Source organism: Suncus etruscus, chromosome 5 (assembly GCF_024139225.1).
Source record: "Suncus etruscus isolate mSunEtr1 chromosome 5, mSunEtr1.pri.cur, whole genome shotgun sequence".
Classification (NCBI taxonomy): Eukaryota; Metazoa; Chordata; class Mammalia; order Eulipotyphla; family Soricidae; genus Suncus; species Suncus etruscus.
In genome coordinates, this window is record NC_064852.1 from 144,016,755 (window position 1) to 144,040,053 (window position 23,299).

The following is a 23,299-nucleotide window of genomic DNA, read 5'->3' on the forward strand; positions in this document are numbered from 1 at the left end:
TTTAATATTTTGTTTGTTTGGTTGGTTGGTTTGGTTTGGTTTTTGGTTTTGGGGGCACACCTGGTGACGCTCAGGGGTTACTCCTGGCTATGCGCTCAGAAATCGCTCCTGGCTTGGGGGACCATATGGAATGCCAGGGGATTGAACCGTGGTCTGTTGTAGGCTAGTGCATGCAAGGCAGACGCTTGCGCCAATGCTCCAGCCACCTTTGTGGAGTTGAAATTATAAGTTGAAATTGTAAGTTAAAAAGATAATTAAGTTTCTTGGGCCGGTGAGGTGGTGCTAGAGGTAAGGTGTCTGCCTTACTAGAGCTAGCCAATGAAGGACCGCGGTTGGATCCCCCCACCCCTGCGTCCCCATATGGTCCCCCAAGCCCGGGGCAATTTCTGAGCGCTTAGCCAGGAATAACCCCTGAGCATCAAACGGGTGTGGCCTGAAAAACCAATAAAAAAAGACAATTAAGTTTAAAATATCACAACAAAAAACTCACTCAATATTTGTTTTTAAAATGAGGAAAGATGTCATAAGTGCATTAATCTAGATTAAAACCACACATCACTGCAGCATTGTAAGAATCAGTATAAAAATCTATTAATGTTCTTAAGTTTTTGTCTTCTGCGCTATCTAATACTGAGACTGGATAAAATTGACACTTTCCTTTCTTTATGAAGACATTGCATTATAAATCAATCCATAAGGAGATTGGTAATAGTTGGTGGCCATGTATTCATAGAGAAGTTAGAAATGGAATGCAATAGAAACATAATTACTTTTTGTCACAGAGAAATTAAAAGGGGTTTTGATAATAGATGACCATCTAGCCAAATTTAAAGTAACCATGTTATTTGCACTTCCATTTTTCAAAACTCTTCTGAGTACAAAAAATACAGACAAAAGGGAAGGAACAGAGGGTCTGTTCATAGCTTATCTCCTGGCGATGGTCCATTCTTCATTTTGTAGCTGATTTATATTTTTGTCTGTCAAATGTATATAAATGACAAGCTGACAATAGGAAAAATGTACAGATATATTTTACCTCTACTTTCAAAATCTCCTATTGGACTTTATTAAAGTTAAAAAATCCAAAATGTATTATTATTCCAAATTAGAGTCTGCCTAGAGTCACAAGTTATTTTACGCACTGCCAAGAATTGAATGATGGGTGATTTATTTCTCTCCTTCCCATAGCCAATGCAGTATTACCAGCCAAAATTTCTCTGTGTTTTAGCCTAGAATAGGAGTTGAAAGCTTTGGAGCTCAGCAAAATTTTCAAATAACTAAAAGAACCAGTAAGTCTTACCTTTCTACAATTATGTGTTTGGCTCAAGAGTCAAGAAGCTCAAGTGCTTTGCCTATAGTTTCCTAAAGAATTGTCATTCTTTGGTAACATCAGTATTAGACACTTGGAAAAGGTGAGTGACAGAAAAAGAGGAAACTTTGTAATAAAATTCCAGAAAATTGAGAATAAGAAGATATGCTTTTGGTAAGCTGAAAGAGCAGAAAAGTCTTCTAAAAATGCCCATATGTACTCTGACAAAATTAGATAATGGCAAATTTATTGTAGACACCAAAGTTCCTGACTTGTAAAATAAAATCTTTACACCAAAGTAAATCACATAAACTTTAGAGTTCAGACCCAAAGTGATAATGTATATTGAGTTAATGTTTTAAATACAAAGACCATTGGTTGATATCTGCATAATCTTTGGTGCTTTTGCACGAAATAGGACTACAATGTTCTAGAAGATAAAAGGAAAAACCAGTTTTCATTACAGAAAAGTTTGTATTCTTAGTATTGATGTGAATTAATAATGTTTGTTTTGATGAGGAGGCAAACTTTTTATGATAGAGGCGCTATTCATATAAGAAAATACTTTTATATGTTTTAAGTATAAAAAAGTGAAAAAGAATTTGATTATTTACTTCTATTTGGGAACATTCTTTGATCCTTAATAAGTTACTGATGTCTTTAGTTTCAGGATCTTCATTCAAAATGGAAAAAATATAATGTCAGCCTTTTTGAATAAGCCAAGAGACAGAATTATCAAAAATAATAGTAGCAGTCAAAGGAGTTGATGGTATTATATCTTGTGTTTGTTTTACCAGGACATGTCTTATTTCTCTATAAGATTTTCTGAGTTTTAACAGCACAACAATTAATACGCACTGTTATTTTTCTAATTTACAAATATAAATTGTGCAAATTATATAAATAGGATTTTGTGTTTTGTGCATGATGTGTTAAGTTTATTTAAAACAGTACCAATGAGATTACAGATTATATTTCTAAAATAATTACAATGAAAAGTAACTCCTTAAAAAGTCACTTATAAATCCATAAGTCACCTAAAAAGGTGTCCAGTCTTACTTTTGTTACAATCATAATATTCAGATATCGTAGCTTTTTGTATTAAATGATATTCCAATAACTGAATTTTGGTAGCAAACTGATTTGAAATAGAGCATGGTGTCTTAACCAAGCAATATTTTTGCTTTACGTCAGGGAAACAAGAGCTGCAGAAACAGGAATTGTGGAGGGAGCATGGAAAATATTTAATCAACAGTTATCCCTCTACAGGAAAATCACTAGTATCCATAAAATGAAGCAGATGACAGTGTTGTTTTACTTCTTAGTATTAAGGGAGGAGGGGCTACACATGAAATCCAGTCTCTCTCCTTTCACATAGGGAAATGCACAAATGTTTAGATCTGGAAGTGATGGGATTGCTGCCAATGACACATCATACATGGCAAAGGTAGATAGGAAGAAGAAAGCCTACATTTATGGGCAGATTGATCTTCCCAAGTGGGCCTTATTGGGCCTTTGTGCCACTCCTGGTTGTATCAATCAAGCCATATTAGTCAATGCTAGGGTTGAGGCCCAGAACTTAGATGTCTATAAGGCTACAATGGTGATTTTGAGAGAACTTCGTGATGCTGGGGACTGGGTGAAAGTCATATGCATGCAAAACATGAGTCACACTCTGCACTATCTTTTAAAGGCCCTAGGATTGATGCATCATATGTATATATTATGTATACAAAGTAGGAAACAAATGGAAATATTACAAGTGAGAAATATGAACCTTAAACCTATAACTTGATACTTTATCATAATTGGATAAATATGGAAACAACAGATCTATAACCGGGTCCCCTCTAAATTATTTAGTAGGCAAACCAATGAATAACTATTAGAGCAGCAATCCAGAAAAACTTGTTTAAGTGTAGCTGTCACATACTTCAAACATTTTTTGTCTTCTAATTTCTCATTTCAAAAGAGTGTCTTATCAAAAACAGCATTCAAATTAAAATCTAAAGGCAACATTTCTTGTAATGTGGAACAAAAGACAGCTGTCTAAAGCCAATAGGATTGGCACCACCAACATCCACTTAGTGATTGGTTGCAGAGAATGAGACAGATAAACACAAATGAACTGTCCAATCATTAAGCCACCAAGGCAGTCTTCAGTGATCTCCCAAGCCACCCATTTAATCAATACGTTATTGCTCTGTCATCATTCACAAGGGCTCCAAATGGGTATGCCACTGTCAACAAATATTAAGAACAGTTAGTAAGCACATCAACATTCAATAGGCATGTGAAGAGCAGAAGCTGAAGGCATCCTTGAAATATAGGATAAAGTCATGAAACTTGTCTATTATGTTTTTGCCTATGTAACCTCTATATCGAAAAGACCCTACACAATCTTATTCTATATTTTCCTGGTACATTTTGAAATTGTCAAATATTTGTTGTATACTCTAGTCTTTTTTACATTATTATTCTTTGCTTTGTGTATTCTTGCAAAACCTTTGCATTCTAATACCTAATCTATCTTACCTATTCTTGAGTTTCATTGTAGTTATTGTTGTTGTTAGTTTTAAAAATGACTTATTTGTAAGGAAGAGCTGAACCACGGCAGTTTTACATATTCTATTTGTCCTTTTTCTCTAGGTGCAAATCTTGGCTTTGGTGTTTTTTATCCAAGAGGATGACTAAAATACCTTAGGTCCATAGTGACCACAAACAGAACTAGAAAAGAGAGATGAAGTAAAAAGTGAAGTAAAAGAATTACGAGGAAGTTGAATGGGCAGCAGTCTTTTCTCATGTTTTCTTCATTTAAACTTGAGAAAGTAATTCTAGTAGAAGAGGTTTTTTGTTGTTGTTTCTGTTGTTGTTTATTTCTTTGTTTTCTGAAAACAGCTGGATAGAATCCCCAACTCAAATAGAAATAGAGAAACAAATACGTAACAGCAGAAAAGTTGCTTTATTGAAAGGTGGGAATTGGGTACAGGGAGTTCAGGCTGGAGGTCACTACAGGTGATTAGGTTAAATTAATTAACCTAATTAATCTAATTAGGATAACTAATTAGACTAATTAGACTACGTAATTAAGCCTGCAGTTCAAAGCTGCTTAGAATCTGTATGCTAGTGATTATCTGGGTAACCCTGGTGGTGCTCAGAGGGTTCCAGGGCTGCACTCATCTGTGCTCGGGAGAAAATGTGGGACCAGAAATCCAACCTGGATTGGCCATATATAAGACATAAGACATGCACCTTAATCTTTATACTATTTCTGTGTTGCCAGATGATACTTTTATTTATTTTTATTATTTTCTAAGCACAGAAATTATTTATTTTATATACACATTTTTTTCATTTTTTATTTAAGCACCTTGGTTACAAACATGATTGTGGTTGGGTTTCAGTCATATAAGAGGACACCCCCCATCACCAGTTCTATACACATTTTTTTACTGCAAACATTTTCTTGAGGATTCTTTGCTGCATTTCTTACATTTGGTATTTTTCTTTTTTTGGGGGGGTGTTTGGGTTTTGGGTCACATTCGGCAGCGCTCAGGGGTTACTCCTGGCTCTATGCTCAGAATTCACTCCTGGCAGGTTTGGGGGACCATATGGGATGCAGGGATTCGAACCAATGACCTTCTGCATGAAAGGCAAACGCCTTTCAGCCCCTCATTTAGTATTTTTTGTTCTTTCACAGTGAGTTCTAAGTCCCCATTTAATTTTTCTAATGCATTTATTTTAGTTGTATTTCTGTTTTAACATTCATTTTCTCTGTTTTTATTAATATAATTATTTAGCAACATTATGACAAACATGTTTGTAGTGGGGTTTCAGTCATAAAAAAAACACTCCCCCTTCACCAGTGCAACCTTCCCACCCCCAATGTCCCCATTTTCCTCCTCTCCCACCTCCTGCCTGTCTTTTAGATTGGCATTCTATTTCTATCACTCACTACCATTGTGATGATAGTTGTTGGTGTAGTTATTTCTATAACTGCACTCTCTAATCTTTGTGGTAAGCTTCATATATTATGGGCTGGCCTTTTAAATCTCATGTCTATTATCTCTGGATATCATTACCATACTATCTTATGTTTTTCTTAAATCCCACATATGAGTGAGACTATTCTGTGTCTATCTCTCTCCCTCTGACTCATTTCACTCAGCATAATAGTTTCCATGTCCATGTATGTGTAGGAAAATTTCATGACTCCATTTTTCCTGCAATCTGCATAGTATTCCATTGTGTATCATGTACCACAGTTTTTTAGCCACTCATCTGTTGTTGGGCATCTGGTTTGTTTCCAAATTCTGCCTATTGTAAATAGAGCTGCAATGAACATAGATGTGCAGAGGGTATTTTTGTCTTGTGTTTTTGTGTTCCTAGGGTATATCCCTAAGAGTGGTATAGCTGGATCATATGGGAGCTCAATTTCCCATTGAGGAACCTCAGCTTTTTTGAGAATCTCCATTTTGTTTTCCAGAAAGGGTGGGAAAAAAACAAGTACAATTTTTCATAGATCCTTTTAGCTTATAATATTTTATTAAATTGTATTAAAAGTATTTTGTTTGCTGCTGGAAATGTCATCCAGACATGATACTTAAATTTTTTTAAATAAAAGATTATAAAGTAAAATGATCTATAAAAATTGTACTGGTTTATTTTACGGTTCTGTTCCAAACTGATATGTCAGTAAAATTAACACTTTTCCATGAAAGGTAGTATAGAAGCAGTCAAGGGGAAGATTTTCTACATAAGAAGCACAAGGGATTTATCCTCAGAGTAACTTGTATTTCTTCCAAGTTCACATTATTATACTAGAAAAAATCGGGCTAGGTACATGCAAGGCATGGGTATCACCCCTTTGCTATCTCCTAAAAATAGTTACTTATAGGAGATGGAGCAGTGGTGCAAGCAGTAGGGCGTTTGCCTTGCACACATAACTTAGAATGAACCATGGTTCGATCCCCTGGCATCCCATCTGGTCCTTCCAAGCCAGGATCAACTTCTGAGTTCGTAGTCAGGAATAACCCCTGGACATCACTGGGTGTGCTCCCCCAAAAAAGCTAAAAAAAAATTGTTTCTTATATATTATGTATGCAAAAGGATAAACAAATGAAACTATTAAAAATAAATGAAGGATTTGAATTTTGATGCTTGTAACTTGATGGGGCCAAGAGTTACACATAAGTATTTTTCTATTTTGATACCAATAATCATAAAGAAGAACATGATTTATGCTAAAATCTCCTCAAGTAGTTGGGAAAGCACCAGTGTTTTAATTTTTTCTGTTCGCCTCTCAGATGGTCCTCTATTTTTTTCTTTAGATTCAAGATTTTTTATTTCCTCTTCTCAGAATAAAAAGCATACTCCTTTGTTTATTTCTTAGTTTACTTATCTGATATTTGTTTCATCAACCTTCATTTCCCAAGAGCAATCAAATATTCATTGTAAAAATTTACTCCTCCATTTTTTCTCAGCTCCACTTCTTATTCATATAGAAGTGTCTATGATTAAATATAGATTTTGATATCATATAGATAAGACTATAATTAAGTAGAATTTTCTATATTTGTAACTATCTGTTATACAAATTTAAGTAGACATTTTATAGAGAAATTTATATGAAAAATCAATAGAGCATCCTGGTTACAATCTCCCATAAAAAAGTGGACATAAACTTTGGTCATAGTGATTAATGAGTAAGTTGTTTTTCCTACTTTCTTTTATCTTGTTTTCTTTTTTTATTAAATACAATTTTTATTTTAATCATAGTGGCTTACATATCATTGACAATAATATTTTAGGTACAGATTAACATAAAATCAGGGGAATTCCCATCACCGAATAGTCCTCCCTCCACCTCTGTTCCTGTCCTTCTTCGCATATCCTCTTCCCTTACCCCCGGGGGCTGCTAGAATAAGTGGTCCCTTCTATGCCTAACTTACTACTTAGTGGTCTTACACCTATTTGCTCTTGGTACCTCCCTTATTCCCCCCTCAATTGGGAGGCGGGACTAGATAGTTCAAGTTATGCGGTTTTGTTTGAAGAAGAGAAAAGTAATAACCTGTAGGGAAAAAAAAAGAAAAAAAGAATCAGATACTCCGGAAATGGGCGGAGTCCTTCTAGTTTTTTCTATTTTCTATGGCAGCAATATGGCTCCTTAATATGGCTTCTATGTCTCCTTGGGTCAGTACAGGCAAAGTTTGATGGTTTAGATAGCACTAGCCATGTGTTTCTTTTCTTTTTTTTTTTTTTTTTTTTGGTTTTTGGGCCACACCCATTTGACGCTCAGGGGTTACTCCTGGCTATGCACTCAGAAGTCGCTCCTGGCTTGGGGGACCATATGGGACGCCGGGGGATCGAACAGTGGTCCGTCCTAGGCTAGCGCAGGCAAGGCAGGCACCTTACCTCTAGTGCCACCGCCTGGCCCCGCCATGTGTTTCTTTAAAGAAATCCCATTAGATGTTTTGTAAATATGAAACGCTTCACAAATTTTCATATCATCCTCGTGCAGGGGCCATGCTAATTTGTATTGTTCCAATTTTAGTATGTGTGCTGCCGAAGCGAGCACCCCATTAGATCTTTAACCCATTCTGCCACCTATTAGCTTTGTGGTGCTGAACTGATTGCTGAACCTCTGTGTTCCTCTAAGGGTTAATATGAGAATATGAAGTAAATGTGCATAAAGTACTAAAAAGGGTTCAGGTATATTATATACACAACCTAAGTATTGAAATGTTACTTTAGTTACTAAGATTATAAGCTTTATGACTGACTTTTTCATTTTTATATTGTTATTCACTGAAAATTGTCTCCTCTATACCACCATCCTCTTCTTTCCACTTCTTTATATTCCACTCATTAAGCCCTTTTTAGACTTGCTGACTTTTTCCCTCTCATGAGTTCTTTTCACGATCAACTACATAACTTCCTGTTTCAGCACCCTTCTCTACAAACCCTCATTTCCAACTAGTTCTGGAGGAGTTGACTCTTTCATACAGCCTGAGTCACACCCTGGCTTCAACTATAACCTCTAGGTCTACAAGCAGGCAATAAAATTCTCTGAGGCATTTCGATTTGCACACCAATGAAATGGCAGCTAAGTTACTCTCCAAATACTAACTCTCTAAAGTACAAAAACTGCTGTGGTAGTCACTTTTCAACCACGTAGGGGAAAATGATTAATTCTGTTCCCTTTTCACTTGGGAATTCTTAGAGACTTTAATTCAGTAATGTGCTAAGTCATGTATTTGAAATCTTTGTAATGGAAGTATCAATCACTCTATGTACTTCTGCTGAGAACTCACTCTGTCTTCCTTGCTTTCTCTCTGCAAATTGGCTGAATCTCAACACTCACTGTTTTTAAATTGGAGATATTCATTATTCTGGGACTTGTCCACAGAACTGAAGGATTGGCTATGGCATATTAATACATTAGATTCCATTTCAGAGACTGGATCTTTCTCTCAGTGTTTAATTTAATCAACTTCTTAAGATTTATTTGAAGCATTCTGGAGCGATACATGATTCTCACAACAACATTTTGATGTATATCTTATTATCTTCATTTTGCAGATATAAAAATGAAAGTCTTGTTATGCAACTGACCTGTGTCTAGAACTTGATTACACAAGGAAAGATAGGAAGGATAAGCCAACTAGGGAGCAATTGAGTGTCAGAGATTGGAGGAATAGTGAGAAAATTCTCTGATCCCTGCAGTTTAAAAAAAAAAAGAATACTGTCCTGAAGCCTGAGATGCAGAGTTATCCTATGAAAAATGGAAGCATGGAAGTCATATATGCATGTTCCAAAGAGGGTAGTTGGTGAGTAGGTGCTTATGAGGGATGTTGGAGACTTATCTTAAAGACCTAGAAAAATTTGACTTTGAATCTAGTCAAAGTCTGGCAGATGCTATACAAAACAGGAAGAGAAAACAAGGAGACGATTAAAGAGAAAGTAGAAAAGTAATCATTACATGTTTATTAAAGAATGCAAGTCAGATCATACTATTCTATTCTCAGAGGTAGGAGTATAATATATACGATAATATATTACATCATATACATATATATTATATATATAGTATAATGGGTCAGTGCTTGCCTTACGTGAAGCTGACCTGGGTTCAAACCCCAGCATCCCATAAAGGTTTGCTTAACTCTCTTAGGAGTGATCCCTGAACTCAGTCAGAGTAACTCCAAAAGAGTGCTGGCTTGCTGGGGCCAGAATGAGACCACATTAGTAGGGCGTTTGCTTTGCATGAAGCTGACCAGGATGAACACAAGTTTGATTTCTGGCATCCCATATGGTCTCCTGAGTCTGCCAGGAGGGATTTTTGAGCACAGATCCAAGAGTAAACCCTGAGCACCAATGGGTGTGGCCAACCAACCAACCAACCAACCAGTCAATCAAACAAACAACCCAGATGGCCCTGACTTAAAAAACAAAAACGCTAACCAAAAAAAAAAAAAAAAAAAAAAAAAGCCCAGAGTATTTTATTCTCTTGTAGGAGGATAAAACTGAGTTTAAGAACCAAAAACAGAAGAAATGGCTGACTGTGGGGACTGCCAGGTTAAGTGCTGATTGCTTCACCCTCGGAGTCTCCGCCCTGCTGTGCTTCTTCTGAGGAAGCTGAGGAAGCTGAGGACATAAAGAGAACCCTGTCCTGTGCTCCTCTGTCTTTCCTGAATCCTTCAAGCTCTCCTCAGAGCTGGGAAGCGAACACCTAAAAAACTGCATTCTGAAGCTACCCAGCAAGTGAGTGAGTGAGTAAGAAATGGCTGACTGTGGGGACTGCCAGGTGAAGTGCTGATTGCTTCACCTGTGGAGTCTCCGCCCTGCTGTGCTTCTTCTGAGGAAACTGAGGAACTCAAGGGAGCCGTGTCCTGTGCTTCTCTGTCTTTCCTGAATCCTTCAAGATCTCCTCAGAGCCCTGGGAAGTGAACCCCCCAAAAACTACATTCTGAAGCTACCCAGCGAGCAAGTGAGTGAGTAAGAAATGGCTGACTTTACAAGCCCAGAAAGGGGAAGCCACTGAACTCTGCTGAAACTCAGAAACCAGCACCCCTATCTGCCTGTCTTTTGTACTGTGCACCATTTTCGGCCTGATTTCATTCTGTGTGTGGCTCATCTGCAGATGGCTCGCCTTCCCTGGAGCTGTCCCTGGAGGTGAGCTTACACACCAAGAAAGGGGAAGCCGCTGCACTATGCTGGAACTCAGATGCCAACACCCCTATCTGTCTGTCTTCCATACTATGCTCCATTTTTTGCCTGATTTCATCCTGTGTGTGGCTCATCTATGGATGGCTTGCCTTCCCTGGAGGTGAGTTTACAATCCCAGAAAGGAGAAGCCACTGAACTCTGCTGGAACTCAGATGCCAACACCCCTATCTGTCTGTCTTCCATACTATGCTCCATTTTTTGCCTGATTTCATCCTGTGTGTGGCTCATCTATGGACGGCTTGCCTTCCCTGGAGGTGAGTTTACAATCCCAGAAAGGAGAAGCCACTGAACTCTGCTGGAACTCAGATGCCAGCACACCTATCTGCCTGTTTTCTGTGCTGTGCTCCATCTTTGGCCTGATTTCATCCTGTGTGTGGCCCATCTGCAGATGGCTCACCTTCCCTGGAGGTGAGTTTACAAGCCCAGAAAGGGTGGAGCCAGAGGAGCAAGGCCGCTCTACTTCACTTCCCGGCCGTGCACATCACATAGCCAATGAATACAACCATAACACGTAGAAAAACCCACAATACAAGTGTGACAATGGGAAAACAACACAGGGCAGCGCCAGACATAGAGAATGACGATGGCAACTCTAATGACTTGAACATGACCAACCAACTAGTCAGTCTCTCATATAAGAAGTTTAGAATTGCAATATGGAAGATGTTCAAAGAATTCAAAGAAAGTATAGAAAAGAACACTAATAAAATCAAAAGAATATGAAGATAGAAATAAGAAAACTCCAAATTGAAATTTCAGGTCAAATAACTGGTATGAAAAACTCAGTAGATGAATTGAAGAAAAACATGGTTGAGCTTTCCCACAGGTTAACAGCAGCTGATAATAGAATTAGTACACTGGAAGATGAGATGAATAACAATTCCATACAGCAGAAGAAATTGGAAAAAAGCCTTAAAGAAAACAATGGAAAAATTACTCAAAGACTAGGAACAGATGAAAATAGAAGTCTATGATAAGCTGAACAGAAACAACTTAAGAATCATTAGAGTACCAGAGACCCAGGAAGAAAATTTCCAGGAAGAATCAACGGTCAAGAACATCATTAAAGAGAAACTACCAGAGCTAATGAATACATACAATCAAATCATGGATGCCCGAAGAGTACAAACTAAAAGAGACCCCAGAAAAAAACACCCCAAAACACATTCTAGTCACAATGATGAATCCCACAGATAGAGACAGAATTCTGAAAGCAGCAAGATTGGAAAGAGAAATTACATTCAAAGGAACATCTTTGAGATATACTGCAGACCTGCAGAAACACTCAAGGCCAGAAGGCAGTGGTGGGACATAGTGACAAAACTCAATAAAATAAATGCTTCGCCTAGAATATTGCACCCAGCAAAACTCACTTTCAGGTTTGAAGGAAAAAATACATGGCTTCACAGACAAACAACAGCTCAGAAACTATACAGACTCAAAACCATTCTTAAAAGAAAAACTGAACAGCCTACTTTAAGACAAGACTGACCAACAGACACACCAAACTTCAATATAAAGATGGCACTAACTCCCAGAATAATTCTTTCTTTCAATGTCAATGGGCTAAATGCACCATTTAAGAGACACAGAGTGGCTAAATGGATCAAAAAACTCAATCCAACCTTCTGCTGCCTACAAGAAATGCACCTGAATAGTCAGAACAAACATAAACTCAAAATAAAAGGCTGGAGGAAAATCATCGAAGCAAGCAACACCCATAAAAAAGATGGAGTGGCCATACTAATATCAGATTATGCAAACTTTATACTTAGGAAAGTTGTAAAGGATAAAGATGGACATATCAAGGGATATGTACAGCAGGAAGAAATTACTCTCCTAAATATACATGCACCAAATGAGGGGCCAGCAAAATATTTAATAAAATTGCTGAAAAATCTAAAAAATAATGTCAATAACAACACAATAATTGTGGAGACCTTAACAAGGCATTGTCAACACTTGACAGGTCAACCAGACTGAAACCCAACAAGAATATACTAGACCTGAAAAGATAAATGGAAGAAAGAGGCCTAGTAGATATATACAGGACACTCCACCCCCAGAAGCATGGATACACATTCTTCTCTAATGTACATGGGACATTCTCCAGGATAGACTACATGCTAGCACATAAAACATACCTCCATAATATCAAGAGGATAAAAATTTTGCAGGCTACTTTGCTGACCACAAGGCCCTGAAATTATATGTGAACCACAAGAAGACACAGAAGAAAAATTTAATACCTGGAAGTTAAACAGCCTAATACTGAATAAACAGTAGGTCCGAGGTGAAATCAAAGAGGAAATCAAACCTTCCTAAAAACAAATGAAAATGGAGACACAACCTATCAGAAACTATGGAACACAGCAAAAGCAGCACTGAGAGGAAAATTTATAGCTTTGCAAGCACACATCAGGAGCCTTCCCTCTAAATTCTAGCAGAAGACAAGGCTGTCCTCTCTCACCACTCCTATTCAACATAGCACTGGAAGTACTCTCTATATCAATTAGCCAAGAAAAAGATAACAAGAGAATCCAGATAGGAAAGGAAGAAGTCAAGCTCTCACTGTTTGCAGATGACATGATACTCTACTTATAAAACCTTAAAGACTCTACCAAAAAGCTGTCCTCTCTCACCACTCCTATTCAACATAGCACTGGAAGTACTCTCTATATCAATTAGCCAAGAAAAAGATAACAAGAGAATCCAGATAGGAAAGGAAGAAGTCAAGCTCTCACTGTTTGCAGATGACATGATACTCTACTTATAAAACCTTAAAGACTACCAAAAAGCTTCTAAAAGCAGTAGACTCATATAGCAAGGTGGCAGGCTACAAAATTAACACACAAAAAATCAATGGCCTTTCTATATACCAATAGTAAGAAGGAAGAAATGGACATTAAGAAAACAACCCCATTCACAATAGTGCCACACAAACTCAAATATCTTAGAATCAACTTGACTAAAAATGTGAAGGACCTATACAAAGAAAACTATAAAACTCTGCTCCAAGAAATAAGAGAGGACACGCGGAAATGGAAGCACATACCCTGCTCATGGATTGGCAGGATTAACATAATCAAAATGGCAATACTCCCCAAGGCATTCCTTCCTGATGTTTGCTTGCAAAGCTATAAATTTTCCTCTCAATACTGCTTTTGCTGTGTCCCAAAAGTTCTGATAGTTTGTGTCTTTATTATCATTTGTTTCCAGGATAGTTTTGATTTCCTCTTTGATTTCATCTCAGACCCACTGGTTATTCAGTATAAGGCTGTTTAACTTCCATGTATTAAAGTTTTTCTTTTGTGTCCTTTGGGATTCAGATATAATTTCAGAGCCTTGTGGTCAGCGAAGGTAGCCTGCAAAATTTCTATCTTCTTGATATTATGGAGGTATGTTTTATGTGCCAGCATGAGTCTATCCTGGAGAATGTCCCATGTACATTGGAGAAGAATGTGTATCCATGTTTCTGGGGATGGAGTGTCCTATATATATATATATATATATATATATATATATAGTATATATATATACATATATATATATAGTATATATATATATACATATATATATACTAGGCCTCTTCCATTTCCATTTCCTTTTTTGTTTGCTTTTGGGGGGGGCTACACCCGGCAGTGCTCAGGGGTTACTCCTGGCTGTCTGCTCAGAAATAGCTCCTGGCAGGCACGGGGGACCATATAGGACACCGGGATTCGAACCAACCACCTTTGGTTCTGGATCAGCTGCTTGCAAGGCAAACGCTGCTGTGCTATCTCTCCGGGCCCCCATTTTCATTTCTCTTCTCAGGTTTAGTATATTCTTGTTGGGTTTCAGTCTGGTTGACCTATCCAGTGTTGACAAAGCCATGTTGAGGTCCCCCACAATTATTGTGTTGTTATTGATATTATTTTTCAGATTTGTCAACAATTGTATTAAATATTTTGCTTGCCCCTCATTTGGTGCATATATGTTTAGGAGAGTGATTTCTTCTTGCTGAACATATCACTTGATTAATACAAAATGTCTATCTTTGTCCCTTACAACTTTCCTGAGTATAAAATTTGCATCACCTGATATTAGTATGGCCACTCCAGCTTTTTTATGGGTGTTGTTTGCTTGGATAATTTTCTTCCAGCCTTTTATTTTGAGTCAATGTTTGTTCTGACTATTCAGGTGCATTTCTTGTAGGCAGCAGAAGGTTGGATTGAGTTTTTTGATCCATTTAGCCACTCTGTGTCTCTTAACTGGTGCATTTGTTCCATTGACAGTGAGAGAAAGAATTGTCCTGGGATTTAATGCCATCTTTATATCGAAATTTGGTGTGTCTTTTGGACCTTAAATTAGGTCTTTCAGTTTTTTTGTCTTAAGACCAGTTTTGAGTCTGTAAAGTTTCTGAGCTGTTGTTTGTCTGTGAAACCATGTATTTTTTTTCCTTCAAACATGAAAGTGAGTTTTGCTGGGTACAGTATTCTAGGTGAATCATTTATTTCATTGAGTTTTGTCACTATGTCCCACCACTGCTTTCTGGCCTTGAGTGTTTCTGGTGACAGGTATGCTGTAAATCTCAAGGATATTCACGTGAATGTAATTTTCCTTTTTGATCTTGCTGCTTTCAGAATTCTGTCTCTATCTGTGGGATTCATCATTTTGACTAGGATGTGTCTTGGGATATCTTTTCTGGAGTCTCTTTTGGTTGGTACTCTTCCAGCTTGCAGGATTTGATTGCACATGCTCTTTAGCTCTGGAAGTTTCTCTTTAGTGATGTTCTTGAGCATTGATTCTTTCTGGAAATTTTCTTCCTGTGTCTCTGGGACTCCAATGATTCTTAAGTTGTTTCTGTTGAGCTTATCATAGACTTCTATTTTTATCTGTTCTCATTCTTTGACTAATTTTTTTTCATTGTCTGTTCATTTGCTTTAAGTATTTTTCCAAACTCTCCTGCTGTATGGAGTTGTTATTTATCTCATCTTCCACAGCACCAATTCTATTCTCAGCTTCTGTTAGCCTGTTGGCGAGTGTATCCATTTTGCCATTCAATTCGTTTACTGAGTTTTTCAGGCCTGTTATTTGACCTGTTATTTCAGTTTGGAGTTTTGTGATTTCTGTCTTCATATTTTCTTGGTTCTTATTAGTGTTCTGTTCAACTCGATCCATGGTTTCTTTGAGTTCTTTGAGCCATCTTCCATATTTCTTGTCTAAACTCTATCTGAGAGATTGATTAGTTGGTTGTCTGTTTTTTGGTCATCATTGTTCTCTATGTCTGATGATGGTCCGTGTTGTTTCCCCATTGTCACACTTGTATTGTGTGTTTTTCTACGTTTTGTGGAGGTATTCATTGGCTAAATGATGTGCATGGCCACACTCCTCTGGCTCCGCCCTTTCTGGGTGGGTCTACTAGCCTCCAAGGAAGGGGAGCTCTCTGTGAATGAAGCCTCACACAGGATCAAATCTTAGGCCCAAGCACGCAGCAGAGAAGACAGTCTGGGGAGAGATGATGGGCTTCAGTGATCCAGCTCAGTTCTTAGTGTGATTTTTTTCTTCTTGTTGCAGTGGCATTATTTCCTTAGAAAGAGTGCATGGCTGCATAACAAAGAGGATATAACTGCTCTTCTGGAGCTTCTGAGAGAACAAATTTTCTGGGCCCTTTTAGGCCCACTCCCAAGAGGTTTAGGAGACAGGCAGGAGATAAACACACAGGCAGCACTCATAGTTTCTCACAGTCGGGCCCCACTCGGTAGAATATTTTTTAATGTATGAAATTTTACATAGTATTTCAAACCAAATGTACATCTACAAAACAAACTAAATTTTTAGAAATTAATAGCTCTAAGCTTCTACTTATATTTTCATACTAAAATATTAGTTTAAATATTAGAGGCTTAATTATATTGATATGAAATAGTACTTTTTAATGCAGACTAGTACTAGACTATTATTCCCAGAAGTCTAAAAAAAACAATAAAATAAAATATAAGAAATGGCAGAAACTTGGGGCTGAAGCAATAGCACAGGGCAGGGTGTTTGCCTTGCACACAGCTGACCCAGGAGGAACCTGGGTTCAATCCCTGGTGTCCCAAGCCAGGAGCAAGTTCTGAACACATAACAAGAAGTGACTCCTGAGTGTCACCGGGTGTGGCCCAAAACCAACCAAACAAACATAAAACAAAACAAAAACAAAAAAAATGCAGAAACCAAAACAGAACCCATAGACACTGGAATCAAACATCATTCTGAATCTAGAACAGCTTTCTCTGACACCTTTTAACTGACAAACTTTGCTGTGAACCTGGGATTCACTTTCTTTTTGGGGGGAGGGGGGTTCGGGCCACACCCATTTGATGCTCAGGGGTTACTCCTGGCTAAGCGCTCAGAAATTGCCCCTGGTGTGGGGGGACCATATGGATATTGGGGGGGATTGAACCGTGTTCCTTCCTTGGCTAGCGCTTGCAAGGCAGATACCTTACCTCTAGCGCCACCTCACCGGCCCCTGAGATTCACTTTCTCTGCTTCCTGATTTTTTTGTTTTATTTTTTATGTATTTGGAAGAAAAGGTCATAGAATTCTAAGGGGGGATACATTAATTGTTCAATTGATAATCTTTCATTATTTTGGAGACAAACCTTTTGGACAGTATCACATCATAGGCTACTACTGTCCATGCTATGTTTGGTGGACCTTGGCTCTTCATAATCCATAAGTAATCACATCCTCAGAGTGATGGGTCTCAGGCATAATATTTCATGTTACACAGCTTGGTTGCTTTTAGGTACCTTTCTAGCAGAATGACATTTTTGTTTGTTTGTTTTTTAAATAAACTATGAATGTGATTACATCTTTGACCTTTAGTATGAAAGGATAAAAAACCCTCCTCTAGATGGAAAAACTAATACATCTGTATAAGAAAATCAAATAATTTAATCTACATTCATTATCAGATGTAAGGAAAGAAAACAATATCATTTTTATGATAGTCTGCTTCATAATATTTTATGTCAGTTTATTCTCTCTGCTTCCTTAAAATATTGGTCAGTCTTGTTTGTCCAGTCTAAAAATGAAGCTGTCAAACAATTAGGACTTCTCAGAACTTCAAAATATCAGTCTGTCTTTAATCCAGACCAATCCAGAATGAAGTCACTTTAGCAAAGGCTGCTTTGAAAAACACAACGGTCTTTTTTTTTTTTTTTTTACCACACTGAATACAATATCAATCTAAGTTGATGTATTAGATCTCTATAGTCATTATTTCTGTGGGACTGTAGGATGAACACCTTACTATTTTAAATAAATGATCTAAGAAGCCTATTACTGATGGACCAAAGATTGAATTAGAAATAAATGTGAATAAAATCATCAGAGTTAATGCCACTAAAGGACCTTAGTTCACTTGCACTGAAAAGTGCCACATGGACTGAATTATTTATAACACTGCATAATGTGGTAAACATAATGCAGTGTTTGGGTTAGAATATGTTTTGTTGGTTTGGGGTTTTAAACTATTGAGTTTTTAAAACCTTAAATTTGAACCGAGAGAGGATGTGGCTACATTCTGTCCTGAAAGTGTATGTTATTCTCCTTCTGCTGTCCAATAGCATTTTAAATACTAATCCAATGAAGAATAGCGATAGCCATAATACTAAGTCAAAAAGTTCCTATTAGTGTGATTTTCTGTAGTAGACTAGCTCTGTTAAAAACAAATAAAAGCACAGTCTTGCTTTACATCCACTTCTTTGCTAATAGCTATGGTTCAATTTGACTACAATCTTAAAATGGGGAGTAGGTGGAAGAGGAATGACTCACAAGTTTAATATTCAAACTGTATTCTGAAAAATATTGGTTCCTTCAGATCTAATACATGCTGATGTTGATTTGAATTCTTTCAGAGAACACTGTTAACTTATGCTCTAGTGCTCAGCTTGTAGTCACTTTGCTTTCCCCATGCTAACTTAGTGTGGGAAATAATGTGAATTTTAAATAAATATCTCTGTTAGTATTTGATTAATTTTAATAACATATAGGGTCTGTTTTATAAAGATGATGGTATATTTTAAAATGTATTATTAGTACGTGTTAATATATGATAAAAGTGTAGTATCAATCTATCTTCTAAAACAGATTTAACTGGAAAATATGAATTCACTAATTGCAGAGAAATAAAATATGTGCTATAAATTTTGTTTTTTCATTATTTTAAATTATATCATATTTTATGACTTTCTTCATCATAGTATTCTATTCAGCATGAAGGCAATGGACACTTTAAAAAATAAGAGCAAATGATGTATTTAATGATTCTTTGAGCATAAAGAATATCCAATACAACCCTAATTGAATTATATATTCTTAACATTATCCCTAATATGTTTTAATACTCTTCTTACATTAGTGTTTTTGTGCTGCAAGCATATTATTCTAAATCAAGAACTTAACTACAAACATGTTTGTAATCATGGTGCTTAAATAAAGATATTATTTATAAAAAATATCCTCACTTAGAGGATCCTTTTCTATCTCTTTATACCCTCTGCACCAGTAGCCAACACCTATATTCCAATTGCACTGTTACATGTTCAATAAGAAAATAGTTACCTTTGGGGGGGAGAGATAGCATGGAGGTAAGGCATTTGCCTTTCATGCAGAATCATTGGTTCAAATCCCTGCATTCCATATGGTCCCCCATGCCTGCCAGGAGCGATTTCTGAGCATAAAGCCAGGAGTAACCCCTGAGCACTGCTGGGTGTGACCCCCCCCCCCAAAAAAAAAGAAAGAAAAGAAAAGAAAATAGTTACCTTTGATGTTCCTTGTGTTTGGCAAATTTTATCCCTTGTTTACAACATGACTTCAAATCATTAACTTAGACAATTATTCTGTAAGGCCCATCTGGACTTTAGACAAACTGATTTAAGTACCATCATTTCCCATTCTTTTATTAATATCATAAAACTTCCTTCTCATCATATAGTTCTGTGCTCCAGGTTCTATTCCCTCAAATATTTCCACTTTGTTTGACTTTGGACAGCTTTTTAAATATAGAAAGACATATTTATCTTCTTCTGTTTACTATTAATATCTCTCACTTCAGGCAGAAAATGAAGGCCTTTGTCCAATTATAGAATGAAAATGGTAATGCTTATAGTTTAATTATTTTATCACATCTTATTTATTATGTTTTTTTACTCTGTACTTTTTTTTGATGCACTCTTACTTACAATTTCCCATATTTCTGCCTTGTTAGTAGAACTTTCTCTCTTGTCTATCTTACTACTCCCTATTCTTTCCTGGATAGCTTCCATTCTACTATTAATGACTTCTATCATTGTCCTGAAAAATTACTTCTCTCAATGTGTAATTAGACATAACTCACTCACTGCTCCAGAAACCTTTAGTGTTTACTCAATCTGCATATGCCACACTGATCAGAAAATGCTAGCAGGCTTAAATGCCATCTACCTATACATGGATCTTTGACGGGAGAAGACATATGTACCATCTGTACCATGTAGTTGGTCCACAGTTAATGCTACATAAATGTCTATTTATTTTCAAAATAGGTGAGCCTTACATTTTCTTTATTTTATTTTTATTTATTCTTGTGATACAAAGTTTTATTTTCTTTTTTAAAAAATATCTTTATTTAAACACCATGATTACAAACATGACTGTAGTTGGGTTTCAGTCACAAAAAGAACACTCCCTTTACCAGTGCAATATTCCCACCAACAATGTCCCCCATCTCCCTCCTCCCACATCCCCTTTCTGTATTTGAGACAGGCATTCTACTTCTCTCACTCATTAACATTGTCTTGGTAGTTGTTAGTATATTATATTTCCAACTGCATTCACCCCTCTTTGAGGTGAGTTTTATATCTTGAGCCGGTCCTTCTGGCTCTCATCTCTGAGCATTATTACAATAATGTCTTTAGGGCCGGGCGGTGGCGCTGGAGGTAAGGTGCCTGCCTTGCCTGCGCTAGCCTAGGACGGACCGCGGTTCGATCCCCCGGCGTCCCATATGGTCCCCCAAGAAGCCAGGAGCAACTTCTGAGCGCATAGCCAGGAGTAACCCCTGAGCGTCACAGGGTGTGGCCCAAAAACAAAACAAAACAAAACAAAAAAACCAATAATGTCTTTAAAAAAAACTCAATGATGAGTGAGAGTATTCAGTATCTCTCTCTCCCTCTACTTATTTCACTCAGCATAATAGTTCCATGTACATCCATGTGTAGGAAAGTTTCATGACTTCATCTTTCCTGACGGCTGCATAATATTCCATTATTTCTTTAGCCTTTCATCTGGTAAAGAGCATGTTGGTTGTTTCCAGAGTCTGGCTATTGTAAATGGCACAGCAATGAATATAGGTGTGAGGAAGGGATTTCTGTATTGCATTTTTGTGTTCCTAGGGTATATCCTAGGAGTGGTATAGCTGGACCATATGGGAGCTCAATTTCCAGTTTTTCGAGGAATCTCCATACTATTTTCTATAAAAGCTGGACTAGACAGCATTTCCAACAGCAGTGAAAGAGAGTTCCTGTTTCTCCACGTTCCCACCAGCACTGATTGTTCTTGTTCTTTGTGATGTCTGCCAGTCTCTGTGGTGTGGGATGGTATCTCATCAGCCTTAACTTTTCTTTAAGAAATCAATATTAATTTAAAACTGGAAACTGATGTGCAATAATTTATAAGCACCTTCATCTTTCTCAAATTAACCTCACAAAGACAAAAAAAGAGTTGAAAGAAATAGAGGAAAGGGGACAGGGTTCAGTGGCAAAAATCAGAAGGGAATTTTTGCACAATCATAAACTGAAAACATCTTGGCCACTTAGATCCATTTTTAAATGGGACACACATAATTTAAAAAGACCATTCCTATAAAGGAAACAGTAATATTGAACAACAATTCTCCTGCCACTAATTTAAGAATCCTGGAATAGGTCATTTCAGGAAGGGGGAAACAGAGTTAAATAAATTGCATCCAAATTATAATCAAATGAAAATGTTACAGAGGAGATTGGATGGATTTTGTTCAGGGCCCTAAATTTTAAAATATGATATTCTTTTCAAAGTGTTCACCAAGCCAATATTTAGGAATGAAGTATTTGTTTCTTTTTTTTTAATTTTAATTAAATTTTGAATCACACCTGGCAGCGCTCAGGGGCTACTCCTGACTGTACGCTCAGCAATTGACCCCGGAAGGCTCGGGGGGCCATATGGGATACTGGGATTCAAACCACTGTCATTCTGCATGCAAGGCAAGCGCCTTACCTCTGTGCTATCTCTCTGGCCCCAAGTATTTGTTTCTTAATACTATACAACATTTCATCATAAAGATGCTCCCAGCTCCCATTTTTAGTTAACCCCCAGACTACATTTGTCTTTTCATGTTCCAAGAGTAGTACATAATAATGTCAATGAGTATAACTTCTTTTCAAATGGCAAAATCAACTACAAATATATATATTATAAGCAATAGCAAATGCTCTCCTCTCCTATTAAATTGATTTACCTATCAAATACTCTCAGTGGGGATATTTGATCATTTCACAATGTAATTCAACGATGGGACTAAAATGGCTCAGTTTTAAGATGTGTAAATAAAATGCTTAAGTCATTTTTAAAAAAGACTTCTCTAGGGGCCAGAGTGGTGGTGCAGTGGTAGGGCATTTGCCTTGCACGTGGCTGACCTAAGACTAACTGCAGTTCAATCCTCCAGTATCCCATATGGTCCCCCAAGCCAGAAGCGATTTCTGAGCACATAGCCAGAAATAACCCCTGAGCATCACCGGGTATGGCCCAAAAACCTTAAAAAAAAGACTGCTCTATAATATGGAAACAACTAACTGGAAGTTTAAGTAATATTATCTAGATTAGCCTTTGCTTAAATACTAATTACTAAGATAATGCTCATTTATTAATTACCCAAAACTTTACAGCATCTCCTAATCATAAATGATTGAATAAACTCTCTAATTGGAACTGATGGCATGAGTAAAATTTGGGAGATTATGTACCAAAAGGATTAAGATTATGTTTCTATTTTAGAGGAACACAGAGTGAAATAAGGGAGAAAGAATTGTAAATTTGCAGTTCAGCAAAGAAAATTCAATGGCTCCTCTGGGTCCATTATCAAATGGATGATGATGAAACATTAATCTTCAATTTTATTAAGAAAAGACTCTGGTTTATATATCCTACTACTACCCAAAAAATAAATTGACCAGATATTTGTCTTCTCAGTCAAATCACTCATGAGAATTAAATCACTGCAGCAGTGTTTTAAGAGAAAGAGAAAGAATTGATTTTGTTTTAATATTTGTTTAATGCAAACAAATAACATTTTTGAGGAGATGATATTGGTTTAAAATTATACTTGGCACTGAAGGCATAGCTACTGGTGTCAGAGTTTATAACATTTTATTTATTTAATTATTTTATTAAATCACCATAAGAAACAGAGTTAAAAGTTGTTGATTATTGAGTTTCACTCATTGAGTTTCATTTATTTATTCATTCCAACACCCATCCTTCACCAGTGCTCATTTCCTGATATCAATTTCTCCAGTTATCCTACTCTCCCCTCCTGTCCCCCTAACAGTGTCTATGGAAGACACTTCTCTTCTCTCTCTGAGTTTATAATATTTTAGAGTGACATAAAAATTTATAATTACATCATAAAGTGGTAAGCTTTAAGGTGGAAGGTTTATTCTAGAATAGGAGGGCCAGAGAAACGTACAATAAGACTTAGTTGAAAGTATTGAGAATTCT

At 36.9% G+C, this 23,299-nt stretch overlaps 1 protein-coding gene and 1 non-coding gene across 2 annotated transcripts in view; both read right to left on the reverse strand.

Annotated features, from left to right (window-relative positions):
- ENY2 (ENY2 transcription and export complex 2 subunit) overlaps positions 1-23,299 on the reverse strand; it is an 851,639-nt gene that overhangs the window by 597,596 nt on the left and 230,744 nt on the right. The window lies entirely within an intron of this gene.
- LOC126009788 (U6 spliceosomal RNA) lies at positions 7,785-7,886 on the reverse strand. Its single transcript, XR_007495991.1, has one exon. It is a non-coding gene; the product is annotated as a U6 spliceosomal RNA (small nuclear RNA).